The following is an 18979-nucleotide window of genomic DNA, read 5'->3' on the forward strand; positions in this document are numbered from 1 at the left end:
AACATCACTGGACTTCATTTTTTACTGCCTTGCAATCTTTGTTTAGTTAAAAACACGTTAACAATATTGTTTATTTCTTCTTTCTTCTGAACTTTATAAAATGGTATCATAGGGATGTATTCGTTTGTGATTTTCTTTTTCCAATTAACCGTTATACTTTTAGAATTCATTCATGTTGATACATTTTTTAAAATTTAAATTTATTTAATTGGAGGCTAATTACTTTACAATATTGTATTGGTTTTCCATACATCAATATGAATCCGCCATGGGTGTACATTTAAGCATGCTTCTTTCATTCTTACTCTATTGTAGATTTCTATTATTTGAAAATATCACTATCAGTTTTCCTATAAATGGACATCTGAGTTATTGTCAGCCTTTTTTATAAGGCTATTATGGATATTCTTATACCAGTGTCCTGATGAAACAGCAACAAGGGTTCCAAGTCTAGAGCATGTATGTAGAAGTGGAACTCCTGTCTTATCAAGATAATATCTAATTACTTGGCAAAAGAATCACACCAATACTTTTCATCAGCTATGTACAAGAGCTCCCTTTGTTTCATACTTTCACCAGTACTTGGTGTCGTCAGACTTTTTATTTTTTGCCAATCTAGTGTGTGTAAAAATAGTAGGTATAAATTCTTTAATGCTTTTGATATATACTGCTTAATTTCTAGAAAGATGTATTGCTTTACAATCCTAACAGTATATGAGAACACCCTTGATAACATCAAGTATAATTTTTAAAAATCTCTGCTAGAGTAAAAATGGTAACCCATTTTAATTAGCATTTCCTTGATTACTAGTGAGGCTGACCATTTTTCATATATGTGTACTGGTCACTTCTATTTCTTCCTCTGAATTTTCTACCTTCTTTGCCTATTTATTTACAGAAGTGCTGAAATATGTCTCATTAATTTATAAGATTAAAAATATTTGCCCTGTATTAATATAGTATAAGTTTTTTTTACCCAGTTTGCCCATCTTTCAATTTTGCTTAAGTCTGTTTTAAATCTTTATTGTGGTGAAACACAATCTATTTGCAACTTGTTTCACTGGCTTATAGCTAGTAACTCTTCCTGTTAGATAAGAGGCTAAGTATTGATTTGTCATTTCTTGATTAAAAAAAAGGAAACATAACCTAAAATATTAAAACATATTCTTCAGTGTCAATCAATGAAAGTGATTAAATCCTCAGAACAAAGGTAAGCTTTGCTTTAAAAAGTCCTCCAGATACTCGGTGAAGTAAATCAGACAGAGAAAGACAAATATCATATGATACTACTTATATGTGGAATCTAAAGAAAAGGTATAAATTAACTTATTTACAAAACACAGAGTTACAGATGAAGAAAACAAACTAATGGCTACCAACAGGGGGAAAAGGGGGACGGATAAATTGGGAGGTTGGGACTGACATATACACACTACTATTTATAAAATGTGTGTGTGTGTGTGTGTGTGTGTGTGCGTGCACGTGTGCATGCTCACTCACTTCAGTAGTGTCTGACTCTTTGCAACCCCATGGATCATAGCCTGCCAGGCTCCTCTGTCCATGGTATTTTCCTGGCAAGAATACTGGAGTGTGTTGCCATGCCCTTCTTTAGAGGATCTGCCTAACCCAGGGATCAAACCCACGTCTCCTGCACTGCCAGCAGGTTCTTTACTTGCTGAGCCACTGGGGATAGATAACTAATAAGTACCTACTGTATAGCACAGGGTACTCTACTCAATATTCTGTAATGATCTATATGGGAAAAGAATTTTAAAAAGAGTGGATATATGTTATATATAACTGAGTCACTTTGCTGATTAGCAGAAACTAGGACAACACTGTAAATCAACTATACTCCAATAAAAATTAATTTCAACAAAATAAAATCAACTGAGAATATTAAAATAAATAATAAATCCTCCAACTTGCTGACTTTTTTTAAACTAGTTTTTTTTTTTTTTCTTTTGCCATGCCACAGAGCACGCAGGATCTTAGTTCCCCAATCACGGATTGAACCCATGCCTCTGGAAGTGTGGGGTCCTAACCACTGGACTGCTAGGGAAGTCCCTTAAACCAGTCTTAATGTTTGGGACTTTAGACTAAAATGGGGTTATTTAAACCTAACTTAACCAGGTTCCTTTTAATTGAGGGAATAAACTCATGGAAATTCAGTCCATTTAACTATCTTTTTTTGTTTAAAGGAATATAATCAGCTCTGGAGTGATGATAGCTCAGTTGGTAAATAATCCACCTGCAATGCAGGAGACCCCAGTTCAATCTCTGGGTTGGGAAGATCCACTGGAGAAGGGATAGGCTACCCACTCCAGTATTCTGGCCTGGAGAATTCCATGGACTATAGTCCATGGGGTTGCAAAAAGTCAGACACGACTGAGCGACTTTCACTTTCATGGAGTGATGGAGAAAGCGAAAAAAAAAAAAAAAAAGTTCAGTTCTAAAGAAAAGAAGGCCTAAAAGGACTATTATACTTTCTTAGAAAAATCCCTCAGGTTGTTAAAGAATAATCCATTCTCTATCATTCATAATAGCAAATATTACTGTTACAGCATTTACTATGTGCCAGATCCTGTTCTAAGTGCTTTCCATATATTAATTCACATAACATTCTGAATTATACAAAATCTGTGTGGTTGTTTTTTTCCTAAGATATGACCTTGATCAATATGAAAAAGACTCAAATTCTGGCAAAATTAACAGCTATTTAATATTCTAATCAATCTATGAAATTAGTGTTTCCATATGGAATCACTATATCATGTTAGTCTCAAGCTATTTTTTCCTCTACGATAACTCTTTCAGAAAGCAGTAGATCTTACCATATCCCATTTCTGCTTTCAACACCATTTTATTCTAAATCACAGCAACATGAAAAATACCTTAGTCTTGGCACTATATATTCCTTTGAGATTTGAGGCCCAACATTATTCAGAGTTCAAGGACATTCTTCTTTTCATGAGATCACAAGAATTTTGGAAACAGAAAGTCCATGTATTGGAAAAAAATATAAAAGATTCAATTTTAGGAGATAAGAACCAAGGACTAATCGTGGTAGGAAAGCAAAGTGCTGCCTTTTTCTCATCTGAGTGTCAGTTTGTTTTCCTCTGACTTCATTATTTCTGTAGATGGCTCTCTGAGACCTATTGTCTAGGTGAAAATACAACATATATTTCCATGCTGCTTTAGTCCGAGCATTGCTGACAGCATGTCAGCACTCTTTTTATGAGTTGGAGATTTAGCTTGTTCATTACTTGACACCTAATCTCATTATAAAAGACTTGATGTGCTGATTTTACCTAAAGGTGAGGCAAACCGTGGAAGGCAGCAACCAGTGTGAGAAGCTGTTAAAAAGTAATGATGAAAATTAAGACATACAATTTACTTTGGGCTTGGTGTATTCCTAATGGATCAGTTCCTCACCACAGTGAATTATTAAATAAAGAAAAATAAAAGCCTCAACAAATTAGTAAAGCCAATCTAGCAACATATAGAAGGGATTAAATACCATAACCAAGTGGGATATATCCCACAAATGAGAGGATAGTTTAACAACTGAAAGTCAGTTAAGGTAAGACATATCAAGAGAATAAAGGTCAAAAACTAAATGATCAAAAAAAAAAAAACGGGGACAGAGGCAGACATTTCTTCTTGTTACCATTTTCATATGAGAATATGGGTAATTTCTCCTACTTTCATTAAAGAGAAAACTCTCTAAGTCAGTAGACAGCAATTACTGGCAAATGATGAAAATATCAAAATTTGCCTAATAGAGACAAGAAGGATATACATTTTTAGTGGACCCCAGTGAAAGAGCAGGGAAGGGACAGGGTAAAACCTTTAAAAGAATGACATACTGTTGAGGATATGACAAAGACTGGTTAGAATCAGTTAGGTCCAAGATGGCAGAAGATTTGACTTCCAATGGACCTTAAGCCTCATATATGTTCATTGTAATACGTTAGCATGCTAAATAACACAGCCACCAGCGCCATGACAGCTTTGAGGCCAACCATAATAGGACAAAAAGTGGGTAGTGGTCCAATTCCTGGAAATCTCTGCCCCTTTTCCCAAACAGTTGGAATAATCCTCCCCCTTGTTAGCCTATGAAACTACACAGCCCATAAAAACTAACCACCCCACATTTGGGGTCTCTTGCCTTCTAAGATGGCCCACACTCTGTCTGTGGAATGTGTTTCTCCCATGGAATGTGTTCTTTCTTTTTGAGATGTACCACAATCACTGCAGATCGTGATTGCAGCCATGAAATTAAAAGATACTTACCCCTTGTAAGAAAAGTTATGACCAACCTAGATAGCATATTCAAAAGTAGAGACATTACTTTGCCAACAAAAGTCCGTCTAGTCAAGGCTATGGTTTTTCCAGTGGTCATGTATGGATGCAAGAGTTGGACTTTGAAGAAGGCTGAGTGCTGAAGAATTGAAGATTTTGAACTGTGGTGTTGGAGAAAACTCTTGAGAGTCCCTTGGACTGCAAGGAGATCCAACCAGTCCATTCTAAAGGAGATCAACCCTGGGTGTTCTTTGGAAGGAATAATGCTAAAGCTGAAACTCCAGTACTTTGGCCACCTCATGCGAAAAGTTGACTCATTGGGAAAGACTGATGCTGGGAGGGATTGGGGGCAGGAGGAGAAGGGGACGACAGAGGATGAGATGGCTAGATGCCATCACCGACTCGATGGACCTGAGTCTGAGTGAACTCCAGGAGATGGTGATGGACAGGGAGGCCTGGTGTGCTGCGATTCATGGGGTCGCAGAGTCAGACAGGACTGAGCGACTGAACTGAACTGAACTGAACACTGGCTCAGATGGTAAGGAATCTGTCTGCAATGCAGGAGACTCAGGTTTAATCCCTGGGTCGGGAAGATCTCTTGGAAGAAGGCATGGCAACTCACTCCAGTATTCCTGCCTGGACAATTCCATGGACAGAGGAGCTTGGTGGGCCACAGTCCATGGGGTCACAAAGAGTTGGACACGACTGAGTGATATTTAAAAAAAACCTAAACATTCTGTCTATGAAATGAGTATCTTTCTAAATAATCTACTTCTTACCTATCACTTTGTCTCTCACTGAATTCTTTTGTGATGCGACATAAAGAGCCTGAATTTCATTAAGTCTTGAGACCAGGCGTGTGATCTCAATTGAAAGACAGTGGGGTCAGGTCCCAATCTGAGTTTTGGCTGGGCTGAATTCCAGGCCCACAGGTTCAAGTCCCAGTCTTGTGTATCTTCACCAGCATGATGTAAATTAGCCATCAATTCACTAAAATATGTAATATGAGCTCTCCCAAGCTGTATTGATTTGTACCTAATTTATAACAATACAATTAAACATAAAGCCTTTCTACAGCAAGAATAATTCAATCAATTTTAGACATTCTGTATTCTTTTTTTTATTCCCCTCCCATCTAGGCTGCCACATAACATTGAGAAGAATTCAATGTGCTATATAGTAGGTCCTTGTTGATTATCCAGTCTAAATATAGCAGTGTTAAAACAGTCTGTATTCTAAAGGAGACTTTTTTCAGCTGTGAAAGGACTTGGAACACCTCATGGATCTAGGGAAAGTAAATTGCTTTATGCTAAGCATTCAGATTTTTCTTTATTTTCCCTCTCTGGGATATTGTCCCCACTTTTTGTCTATCTGTACAACCCTGTCCTTTCTTGAACTTAACCTCTCTTCATGGCCCTACTGGTTATTCCAAAACACTTGATTTCTCTGAGTTTTCTGAGATCTTACAATAGGTTAGGTCTATGCAGGTCAGGAAGCAACAGTTAGAACTGGACATGGAACAACAGACTGGTTCCAAATAGGAAAGGAGTATGTCAAGGCTGTATATTGTCACCCTGTTTATTTAACTTATATTCAGAGTACATCATGAGAAACGCTGGACTGGAAGAAGCACAAGCTGGAATCAAGATTGCCGGGAGAAATATCAATAACCTCAGATATGCAGATGACACCACCCTTATGGCACAAAGTGAAGAAGAACTAAAAAGCCTCTTGATGAAAGTGGAAGTGGAGAGTGAAAAAGTTGGCTTAAAGCTCAACATTCAGAAAACGAAGATCATGGCATCCGGTCCCATCACTTCATGGGAAATAGATGGGGAAAGAGTGGAAAGAGTGTCAGACTTTATTTTTTTAGGCTCCACTTTATTTTTTTAGGCTCCAAAATCACTGTAGATGGTGACTGCAGCCATGAAATTAAAAGATGTTTACTCCTTGGATGGAAAGTTATGACCAACCTAGATAGCCTATTCAAAAGCTGAGACATTACTTTGCCAACAAAGGTCTGTCTAGTCAAGGCTATGGTTTTTCCTGTGGTCATGTATGGATGTGAGAGTTGGACTGTGAAGAAGGCTGAGCGCCGAAGAATTGATGCTTTTGAACTGTGGTGTTGGAGAAGACTCTTGAGAGTCCCTTGGACTGCAAGGAGATCCAACCAGTCCATTCTGAAGGAGATCAGCCCTGGGATTTCTTTGGAAGGAATGGTGCTAAAGCTGAAACTCCAGTACTTTGGCCACCTGATGTGAAGAGTTGACTCATTGGAAAAGACTCTGATGCTGGGAGGGATTGGGGGCAGGAGGAGAAGGGGACAACAGAGGATGAGATGGCTGGATGGCATCATTGACTTGATGGACCTGAGTCTGAGTGAACTCCGGGAGATGGTGATGGACAGGGAGGCCTGGTGTGCTGCGATTCATGGGGTCGCAAAGAGTTGGACATGACTGAGTGACTGAACTGAACTGAACTGAGGCATCATAGAAAATTACGCTTTGCATTATATTTTCTTTTCTTTTTGAAAGTGCACATAATTGCTTTTATAACATTATGTACTTCTTGAAGGAAGAGTCCATGTCTTATATTTTTTACTCTGTCATACCCAGAGCTGGGCCACACAGCATGTCCTCAATAAATAATTTTTGTTGACTGATTAAATTTCTCCCTCATATAAGACTCCCCTATCAATTCTTTACTTATCATCTACTAGGAGCTTAAGACACACTTTTCAGCCTATACTCTTGAATACTGAAGGTGAGACTATGCCACTTCACTAGAATTGATAATTATTCCTGGGGGTGGAAAATGTTAACACCGCCACTAGAATTTCAAAGATATGATTAGTTGTGGGCTCCACTATGAAGCTCCTTTTGCTGCTTTACCTAAGTCCAGTTATATATAAAATTTCTCAATAATATTCAGTTTGCATTTAAAAAACTGAAACAAACAAACAAACAAAAAAAAGGTAAATAAATAAGCATACTGGAGGATACAGACAGGATAGGCAATGCCAGACTCTGTAGGCCAAAATAATTTGTACTCGGAGTCTGAAACTATGCTGGAATGATAAATTAGGTGAGAATGGCAGGTTCATTAATTCATTCAAGTGAAAACCACAAAAACCTATCAGTAAAGTTTCCCTTCTTCTGTCACTTGGTATTGGAAAACCACCATATCATCAATTTTCATAAAATTCAAGCCAGGGTAGATGCCATAAAATCATTATAGTCACACTGTCATCCATTAGGAAAATGGGAATATTTTGATCAAAACACAGAGACCCACTCATCTAAATTAAAAGTCTGAATTGCAGCATCTATACGGAGCTGAAGACATGTGCAGGAGTCTTTTCATTTAGTCTTTAAAAAAATATATGTTTATTTATTTGGCCACACCAGGTCTTAGTTTCAGCATGCGTGTTCTTTGATCTTTGTCGTACACGCAGGCATCTTTAGGTGCAGCATGCAAACTCTTAGGTGCGGCATGTGGGATCCAATTCCCTGAACAGGGACTGACTCTGGCCCCGGCAATAGGAAGTACAGAGTCTTAGCCACTGGACCACCAGGGAAGGCCCTCATTTAGTCTTTACTCACTGAAATTCTAGTTTGGTAGCTTCTGGGAAATACTTTATGCAGCTCTATATAGTCTCTGTTCTGGCTCTCTTAAAGAATTAGGATATGCTTCCTGTGCCCATATCAGAGATCTTATTATTTGGGGTATGTAAATGAATCCAATGTATTACAGTGGCAAGGATAAAGGTTTTGCGGTCAGGCTGACTTGAGTTTGTTGTTTTTTTTTGTTTTTGTTTTTGTTTTGGTCTCTTACCAACTGTAAACTCCTGAGCAATCTATTTATCCTTTCTAACCCGTTTCCCTCATTTGTAAAATGGGTATAATAACAGTACTTCCCTTGTGAGATTATTCTGAGGGTTAAGTTAGATAATACATGTGAAACAATCACCCCATTTAATATTTTACAAAATGCATTTACTTATATTTTTTATATTTTAATATCTCTGAAATCAATATGCTTCTTATAATTGCTATTGGCTAGACAGCAGTTGCAATACTGTTGTCATTGCCTATAAAAGATGTCGAAGCTTACAAAATGAATGTCAGTGGCTTGGAAGAAAATCCTAGGTAACAGTGGAGTATTTCTTTAAGAAATGCTGCATTACCAATGCTCTTGATGGCTCAAAGGACAATTTGATGTCTAATAAAAGAAATTCATAATTCTGAGTCAAAAGAGAAATTCAGAAGAGTTGGGCCCTGAATGTGAGGACATTTTATACCAATTTGTCTTATTTATAATTCCTTTTATGAATACGTGGTATGTAAAATAATGGTACATCTCATCAATGTTTGTGTTTTAGATTCAATGAAATATGGTAATACATTGTCTAGCACATATTAAGAGCTCAGTAAATGTTAGCCGCTATTAATAAATGTTAGCTGCAAACAATAATAAACAACAATTTCGCTTCTGTTAACTTCAGTTCTGTTTAAAGAGTAACAAACTTTCTTTCCCTACAAAGACAATACAAAAAAAAATTGAGAAAGGAGAGAAAAACTACAACTAAGTAATTCTCTTAACTCTCTCCTTATTACTCTTCACATGAGCATTTTTCTTGTTTATGAGAAGAAAAGGAAAAGAGGTGGGCAAGAGTGGAACTGTGCTCAGGGCACAGAAAGTTTAATTCTCAACTGTCTTTCCTTATAAAAACTGTACTTCTGCAAAAATTTCTGGAAATAGGAGGTATAAGAATAGACTATAAGCTCTGCAGTTACTACCTATGGGACACAAATAAACAAGTGGGCTGAGAATAATAATGTACAAAATACTTCCTATTCTTTTGAGTCTCATAATCACCTTTGAAATAGGTGTAATAGTGACCATCTCCATTTACATAAGAGGAATGTGAGATCAGAAGAGTAAATGGGACAAAGCCAAAACGACAATAGTCTAGTGGGTTTTAAAACGAATGTGCGTTACCGGCATGATAAAATTATGTAACTACTTTTTATGAGTGAATGATTTTAAAAGTCCATCCCTAAAGGCTGATTTAAGATCATGTAATTACACATTTGCCTAACAAATTAAAAAAAAAGAAAAAAGAAAACCTAGCTAGGCAATTATAAATTAAACTGCTAGCTTATACCCAGGAGGAGACAGCATCATTAAAAATAGTTATTACTTGATGTTTTCTATAGGAACAATGTCACAGATACAAGATATGAAAAAATCAATTGTGGCTCAATTTGAAAAAGAGCTGTGTTCAAGGAATCCACCGTGACAACTCTCTCTATGCTTCACAAAAGCTAGACAGTTTAACTGAAAGAAATACAGGTTCATTACACTAAAACAATGGAACAGTTACGGTTGTACCTGTTTTTACATGATGAACTAAGTTGATTATTAAGTTGTATATTCTCAAATTTCTACCTTCTTGGAAAACACTAAAATACTATAGTTTGAGGACACTATCTGTAAAATTAGCAATACATTCCATTCTGTGGTTTCTGGAGCTCAAATCTCAATTTATTTCCCTTTTTGAAATGATGATCCCGTTTTGATTGGCTTAATCTTATCACCCATTTTAAATCTGCCCATTCAGAAAGCCACTGCATAGGCAATAAGCTCATGCCTATTAGGTGCTATGGAACTGGTTACTAATTTTTAATATACTCAAAATTATGCTGGAAACTGCCAATTTTCTTAGAACATAAAATAGAGCTAGAGAGTGAAATAATATACAGAAATTAGAATTCCGGTTGACTGACAAGCATAAAGACAAATGTAAGAAAGACTGAGAGACTAAAGCCTAGAAATATGCAGCTCACTGAAGCTTTAATGTAGAAGGTGGGAAGAAATGATGAGTCCAAATGCAGGCAGGTGAAAGGCAAAGTATCTAATGGGCAAGATCACTTTTGTGGTCATTGTCTTTCATTAAAAAAAAGAAAAAAAGATAATACATGTTTTTCCCTGACATAGGAAAATGGAGGAAAGTCATCAAATCCTTTTATGATGACAATGGTAAAAATAGAAAGAGAACTTGCTTTCTATTTGAATTGTATTTCAGGTTAACAGTAAGTTTAGCTCCCCCTGGCTGGTCAGTTATGTGTTTTAGAGGCCAAAGAGTAACCACCGAGTGAGGTTATGTATTAAATCCCTCAGCAGTAAAAGATTTCTGTTTTTTTTTAAGTCATCAAGCTAATTAAGGTTTTCTTAAATGTTAGTTTTTCATTTTTTAAAAAACCAAATTAAGAGACAAAGAAGATACTTTTCAAATATGTGGTAGCATTTCAGTTTTTAAAAAGAGATAATTAGGAATTTTTCATGCTTAATCATGCAGGTCTTCAAGATAGCAGTTAGTTAAAATTATCTAAGCTATCATACCCTATAAGGTACCTCTAAATTATATGAAGTTTGTTCATTTTCTTATGGGTTAAGACACTACTGATTCTTATTCTGGGCACGTTTTTAAGGTCATTATTTTTAGTTTTTCTAGTTGTACTAACGCTTCTTTTTGGTTGCACATAATAGAAACGAACTCAAGATAAGTTCAGCAAAAAAGAAATTTAGGAGCCTCAAGAGACAAGGGCAAGCTCATGGAAGAAAAAAGACTGAAAGCCAGGACTGTAATATTGGCAGGTCTCGTTTCTGTGCAGTTGCTTCACTCCTCATTTTCTGTTATCCTTACTTCCTCTGCACTTCATGAGTTTACACAGTAGGCAGCAGATGGTTACCCTGGAGTTCATATGTTAAAACACCAACTATGTCCACTTCCAGCTTCAAATTCACTGAATGGCCCGACTTGGGTTGGGCATCCACTGCCAGTCCAATTAGCTGTGATAGGGGAAGGGGAGGGTGATGGGAGGACAAGAAGTGGGAGGTGCAAGGTATAAATACTGCTTCCAGGAGCCCACAGCTGTGTTTGGTAGGCAGAATGGGACAAATCCTGGAGAAAAGGGAAGTGCTGAAAGTTGAGTAGATATCCCAAAAGACGCCTAATTAATTAACACATAATGATGCCATTGAGAGAGATTGAGAGGGTGAGTGCATGTGTGTGTGCCTTTATCAAGCTTTTGACTATTTCCTGAGCATCTGATTTGTGTCAGACACTGTACCAGTCACTAAGGAAGTAATAATGAGTCCAAAACTCTATCAAAAGTTCTCAAGAAGTGTTTGGAGACAGGTATTTAAGAATTAATCAGGAGACTATATAGTCAAGTCACCTGAAGAAAAAGTACAGAGTGCTTTGGAAATATGTAACCTAAAATGAGGTCTAACTGGGCTGTGAGAGACAAGGAGGTAACTGGGGTAAGGGAAATGAGGAAGAGAGTATTTCAAGCAAATCAACAATAGTGCAAAGGCCCTTAGGTGGAAGAATGATTGGTACGAGATGAACTTGGAAGAGGAGGTGACAGAGGTCAAATTATACAGAGTCCAGGGGTAAGGGTTTAAGTCTTTAGTTTAAGAAGAATGAGGAAGGCAAGAGTGGCTATAGTGGGACTTCTCTGGTGGTCCAGTGGTTAAGAATTGGCCTTGCAATGCAGGGGACACCCGTTTGATCTCTGATCGGGGAACCAAGATTCCACTTGCCATAGAGCAACTAAGCCCATGCACCCCAACTAGAGAGCCCATGTGCTACAATTACTGAAGCCCAAGTGCTCTGGAGCCCGTGAGCCACAACAAAAGATCCTGAACAATGCAATGAAGATCTCGTGAGAAACAAGTAAGACCTGATGAAACAAACAAACAAAAAGAGTAGCTATAGTAAGACTAGTTGGGAAGTGACTAAAGTAATTCAGCCAAAAGATAACCTGTAGTGTAGACTAGAATGGTGCTGGATACGAACAGAAGTGGCAAGATGAGATGATGTTACTAACAGGGATTGTGGGAATGGGTGTGATTAAGATATCTATGCCTAATAGATTCTTTTCTGCTTCATATCTAGTTCTTTGAATGTGATTTTAGCTACTTGGAAAGCTGATGGTTGCTTGACTTTCTCACTACTAACTTGAAGTTTTTACTAAAAGAAAGTCAGATAAATTCTCATTTCTGCCTGGCAGGTCTTTCTTTGCTGGTCCTAAGAGAATGTTTTCATGTGTGAAATTATACTTCCTTAAATCTTTAAATTGCTTTTAACACCTTCCCTTCTTAGGATCCTATAAAACTTGCAACATCTGATACACTCGTGTGAATGGCCAATACAAGGTAATAGGGGCAGTGACAACTATAAAGGAAGCTGCTCTTTTCATCTCTTGTCACTCTCCAAAGTAGCAGAGATCTCCTACCTTCAAATGTATTTGGTCTTAAGAGCAAGTTGCAACATTGAAGACAAAGATATTAGTATTGGTTGGTCATTCTCAGTTCTATCCCTTTACTATAATTCAAATACTGAATTCTTCGCTTCTGGCTGTCATGGAGCTGGGAGGCAAAAATAAGCCTCAAATTATTTAGGGAGGAACAAGCTGTCCATGGCTTTTTTAATACAGAGGAGACTGCCACATAAACACAAGGTCAAAATTATTGCACCGTTTTCAGTACAGAGGCAGAAAGGAAGTTGATTAGTATTTCAGACCAGAACCAACCAATTAAATACACTAAAATTATACCACCATGATAACATTAAAAGGAAAACTGCACATTCTTCTGTCATATATTCATCAGCACATATTGGCAGAGAGGCAGGTATTTCAAATTTTTGAAGCTATCTAGAAACTATGGTTTGAGATATACTAATTATAGCTTAGCAGTATTCATTTACTAAAACTGTGTTAACTTTTACTCTGCTCTGAGAGTAAAATTTGCCCCATGGAGCCCTCTGGCACATGGACATGATGATCACTAAAAAGTCATAGAGGGAAGGTGAATCTTTCTGGATGACTTCTGCAAAGCTAGTTGAGAAGGGCAGCTAAGGTTATGCTCCATTATGCCAGTTTAAAATAAATTATGTTTCACTAGGCAGAGCAGGCTCCTGTTGACAAAGTATGTATAAAATCTGATTAGCTTTGGTGAGTTAATGACTACATGTTCAAATAAATGACTTCTTACTAGACTCACTGGATTAACCAGCTCCACAATTTATTATTTTTCCTTGACAGAAATTGAATGCAAAGCCACATTAACATCACATTTGAGGTTATACATACTCACAAGTGAGGAAAACCAAAGAGATTGTTCCCCTAGCTATCATAACCCTGTCAGAGCATAAAGATACAGTGAACTAAAAAACTTATTTCAAATCCACAGTTAGGAAACGAATACACCACAATATTCTTTAAGACCAGTTGTGGAGATACTGTACTAAGAGAACTTTAATTAACCTTCCCTGATGGAGAAAAAGGAAATGCCTTTATAGGCTCTTTAAAATCAAAATAAGCAAATCAACAAACCAACCAGCACCATTTCCCAAGCATTAGAAAAATCCCAGCATTACTTTAGATCCAAATTTAAAAACTAGTCTCAATCAAATTTAACCTGATACTCATTTACTTAAAAATTTAGTTCAATTTAGCACTGGAAGGACTGACACTGAAGCTGAAACTCTGGCCACCTGATGCAAAGAGCTGACTCACTTAAAAAGACCTTGATGCTGGCAAAGATCGGGGGCAGGAGGAGAAGGGGACGACAGAGGATGAGATGGTTGGATGGCATCACCGACTCAACGGACATAGGTTTGGGTGGACTCCGGGAGTTGGTGATGGACAGGGAGGCCTGGTGTGCTGCGGTTCATGGGGTCGCAAAAGTCAGACATGACTGAGCAACTGAACTGAACTGAACTGAGCCTATAGGGAGAATTCCTGACAGAAAGCAGAGTTTGATCCCATTTCTTTAGTTAACATCACAGAGTAAGATGAGCTTATACCTAAGTGAATAATTGTAAATTGTGTAAAGGGATAACCAAACAGTAGCTACTTTTTGCCTAAAAGTTCCAAGTCCGTTAGACCAAAGAAATCAACATTCTCAGACATACAGAAGGCTATCACTAAGTGATGTATTATCCAGGTGTTTTAATACATACCACCTTCTGTGAATCATGAGAACAAAATTCCTTAAATCCTGAGTAAAAAAAAAGCAACCTTTTAGTTTTTAACACAGTCTCTCATTTGGTGTTACAGTGGGAATTTTCCAAGTTGATTACAAAATATTTCAGAAAAAAATCTATGAAGTATTTTCATTATAGATAATGATTTAAAAGAGATCTTAACAGATATACTCCTTAAATTACAAGCATGCAAACTAAAACATACCACATCATTTTAGCTGTACATTTATTTCTTCAAAATGTCCAATACTTCTGCCACTAAGGGGAGCAATACACCATGCTGCATAACAAAACAGAGATTAAGCTTCATCCCTTGGGGGGAAAACTTGAATCCTGGAGATGAGAGGAGCCTTCCTTGTTAATTCAAAAGCTACATAGCAGGACACATTTCTTTGGAAACAGAAGGGACTGGGGCAGGAATATGGCAAGCATTTGCTGAGTCTGGATTACATGAACATGCAGCTGGGTGTCTGGTGAAGCAGAGAGAAACTATGGATATACACTGCCTGAAGACTACAAGGAAGCAAGCTTTCTGGGAAGGAAGAACATAAGGCTGCAATCCTCTGTTCACTAGATTCACAGCTAATGCAACATGTGAGGGAGAGCTGCGGTGACCCTGAGCAGTGCCAGTGGTTCAGAAAGGCAATGAGGCATCTGCGACAAATCAAGCCAGGGCAGAAAGACAAACTGGTGGGATGGCCTCCACAACGAGTGCTGGGAAAGGCAGAGATGATGGCAGGGCCATGAGACAGCACTACTGGAGATGGCATGTCACTGGAACTATCCTTGACACAGCCTGCCGAAGGCTACTCTTATACCCTGAGGAAGGTGGTAAGTGTACACAGGTGGTACCCTATATAGAAATGGTCCCCAGTGTTCCCCATTTTCTAATATTCACTCACGTGCAGTCTCCTCCCACAATGGACCATACCATGTCAAGAGAGCCTTGTGAAGAGGTCCAGAGAAGGAGGAACTGAAAGCCTCCTGCCTGTGGCCATGTGAGTGAGCTTGAAAGAGGACCCTCCAGACTGGTCAGGCTTTTAGAAGACTGCAGTTTTGGCTGACACTGTGACCACCACCAAATGAGAGATAGCCAGAACCACCCAGCTGAGCTGCTCCTGGATTCCTATCCCTTAGAAACTGTGTGATATAATAAATTCTTTAAATGGCTAAGTTTGGGGATAATTGCTTATGCAATAATAGCTAACTAATGCAGAGTTGTAATACTTCAATTTTTAGAAACCATCTTCCTACTTTGAAGAAATACTAGAGCTTGAGCAGAAATCTATACCAGCAGTGGTAGTAACACCAACATCAGAGCTGGAGTTGCGGCATCACACACATTACCCTGAACAAGAGCAACTGTGAAATCAACCCTATTAACATTAATTCATCCTCTATGTTAGAGAGCGGAGAAGGCAATGGCACCCCACTCCAGTACTCTTGCCTGGAAAATCCCATGGACAGATGAGCCTGGTGGGCTGCAGTCCATGGGGTCACTAAGAGTCGGACACGACTGAGCGGCTTCACTTTCACTTTTCACTTTCATGCATTGGAGAAGGAAATGGCAACCCACTCCAGTGCTCTTGCCTGGAGAATCCCAGGGACGGGGGAGCCTGGTGGGCTGCTGTCTATGGGGTCGCACAGAGTCGGACGAGACTGAAGCGACTTAGCAGCAGCATGTTAGAGAGAAACAGAGAAACAATTACTACCACAACAAAAATGACCCACCAAAAAAAAAAAAAAAAAGTTAAAAAAAAAAAAATGACCCACCAGATAAGAAAGGTACTTTTACTACAGCAAATGAGATGCTTTTAGAGTTTCTGGGTTTGTACTCTGCCAGTCTTAACAGCACAGAAAATTCATGGAAACTACTTCTAAATAGGAAGGCGAATAATAGTATATTAATATCTTTAGCAATGATGACAGCAATAACTTTGTATTAATGGTTCTGTATATGATGTCCATTAAAGAGAAAGTGAATCAACACTATATTCAAGGAAAAACTACTTCAGTTCCTTAATTTCTGGCATCATGCTCCATAATGTATCCATCTGGAAATTTGAAAAATATTATCACACATCTCACTGAGTGATATCTTCAATGATATTCTGGAAATCACTGATTTGGGATGAAAAATTGAATAAACATAATGACTGTGAAATTGGAATTTTTCTGGAATCTTTTCAAACATTAAAGGAGACAAAACTGCAAAGAATATCAAGATGGGCCACTGGACAGAGATGTCAAGAAGTTACTGACTCTTCCCTCACTTCCTTTTCTGATAAAGCAAGAAGCGCAGGAGAAAACAGCAGTTTCTGGGAAAGGGCTCTGTGGAGCTGTCCAACATTTGGCACTAAAATTTCACACAGGCAGCCACAGATGAATGAATAAATGAACACATCTTCCTAGAGTGATTGGTGGGTGCTAGGCATGCCACTGGGGTCTTTCTTATCTCAGGCAATCTTCCTTACAAGTCTGTGAGGTGGCTATTACCCTAATTGTACAAATGATGAAACACAGGCTTCCAAGGCCATAGAGGTAAAACTCACATTTAGACCAACTTTCAAAAAACCCAAATGGCATAACCGTATACTGATTATTCTTTTCACAAATATTTATTGTTCACCTCTTCTGTGCATACCTCCATAATTGTACTTTTCTTCCTATACTGTAGTAACTAATTTCCCAGACTGTTTATAGTTCCTTAAATTTAGGAATCAGGGTCTACTTGGTTTCATATATCCAGTATCTAACACAATGCCTGGCACATACCTAAACACTAAATAATTTCAATTTGTTATTAGTAAGAAAATGACTAAGTTTTACATTTTTGGTTTTTATTTCTTCTGCTAGGTAGATGTGCTACCATATCTCAAGGAAAGACTAGTAAAGAAAAGGGGCATCTCCCATAAAGCTTTTTTGGCATTGCTTTATTTGAGGCTTTCCTGATAGCTCAGCTGGTAAAGAATCCGCCTGCAACGCGGGAGACCTAAGAATGATCCCTGGGTTGGGAAGACCCCCTGGAGGAGGGAAAGGCTACCCACTCCAGTATTCTGGTCTAGAGAATTCCAAGGACTATATAGTCCATGAGATTGCAAAGAGTCGGACACAACTGAGCAACTTTCACTTTATTTGAGGCTTTTTATGTCAAAAATGATTGAAGTAGTTTATATTTTATTAGGCCAAGGAGCTTTAATATGAAAAAACATTCATGCTAATATTGCACAAGGAGAATGTGGGCAGAGAGGAAGAAAAGGCATTATATTAAAATCAGAAATGAAAGAGACTTGACAAAAGCTGTTTTTGTGCTGTTAACTGAATTCAGAGGGTAATACCCTGATGTAATTTATATGATCCTCTAAAGCGGACTTCCCTGGTGGCTCAGACAGTAAAGCGTCTGCCTACAACGCGGGAGACTCAGGTTTGATCCCTGGGTCGGGATATCCCCTAGAGAAGGAAATGGCAACCCACTCCAGTGTTCTTGCCTGGAGTATACCATGGATGGAGGAGCCTGGTGGGCTACAGTCCACGGGGTCACAAACAGTCGGACACGACTGAGCGACTTCACTTCAAAGTGGCATTTGCTCAGAGTCTGAATTCAACAGGCTGCATTGCATTATTTATTCACAAATTACTGCAAAGCTGGCTCTGATTCCTAAGACACTGTCTAGACTTCTCAGTCTCCTCTAAGCTTATATGGCAGGCTGGAGTGATAAAGGTATTTTTTAAAAAATCTCCTTTCCCTCTAAGAAAGAAAAAAATAGACTTAGAAGAGTTATTTAAGGCCAAATTATTTAGAAGAAGGGAAAAAAATTAAAGGACAAAAAGCTTCCTTCCACTCATTGGTACAGTTATCATTCTTTAAAGCTCACATTCTTCCTTTTAAAATGTCCATAAATTCTGAGAACCATAATTCTGAAATATGGCGAAAGATGGCTAGAAGAGGGATAAAAATGAAAATACCTACTCAGATCCCTTAGGCAACACTGAGTTCCAAGTTCTTCATTCAAGGTCTGATTTAGAGGCCAGATTTGATCTTTCTACGGTCCAGCTAGCTCCAGAAATCTGGAGAAAGCTTCTCTTCTCTTATCCAGTCCCCTGCTTTTCATATGCTTCTCAACAATCTCTGCAGACCCAGACTTGAAGGCACAGAGACTCTACCAACCTGAGAACACCTAAGGGACACATTAAATCTTGTTTGGGACAAACGGGGTAAGAAAGGTCATTTTCTCTGTCACCCCTCTCTTGGCCCCAGTCCCAGTGTACTCAGCGCTTCCTTGCCTCTTCTCATCTATCCTACAACCAGGACAAACAGCTGACAAAAATTCTTTCTTTAGATATAATAAACTGCAGAGTTAAAGCTGACTCAAATATTGCCATCTCTGGGAAAACTTCCTGAGTGGTCCCTTGCTCTTTTACTTCACAGACTGACTTACATGTCCCCTATTATACTCTAATTGCACCACATAAATCTCTCCAATATTGTACTTACAACACTGTGCAAGAATTTCTGGTTTATTCAGCTCATTTTTATAAGTTTCTTGGGAGTAGGGACAGTATTTTGTTCATACCTGAATCCTGAGCATTCAGCACAGCTCCTGGAAAGCTAGT

The 18979-nt window shown here is 38.3% G+C and overlaps 1 protein-coding gene across 2 annotated transcripts in view; it reads right to left on the minus strand.

Moving 5' to 3' along the window:
* The window catches only part of MICU1 (mitochondrial calcium uptake 1), a 217163-nt gene that overhangs the window by 51161 nt on the left and 147023 nt on the right, over positions 1-18979 (minus strand). The gene's annotated exons all lie outside the window — the stretch shown is intronic.

This window comes from Bos javanicus, chromosome 28, assembly GCF_032452875.1.
Source record: "Bos javanicus breed banteng chromosome 28, ARS-OSU_banteng_1.0, whole genome shotgun sequence".
NCBI lineage: Eukaryota > Metazoa > Chordata > Mammalia > Artiodactyla > Bovidae > Bos > Bos javanicus.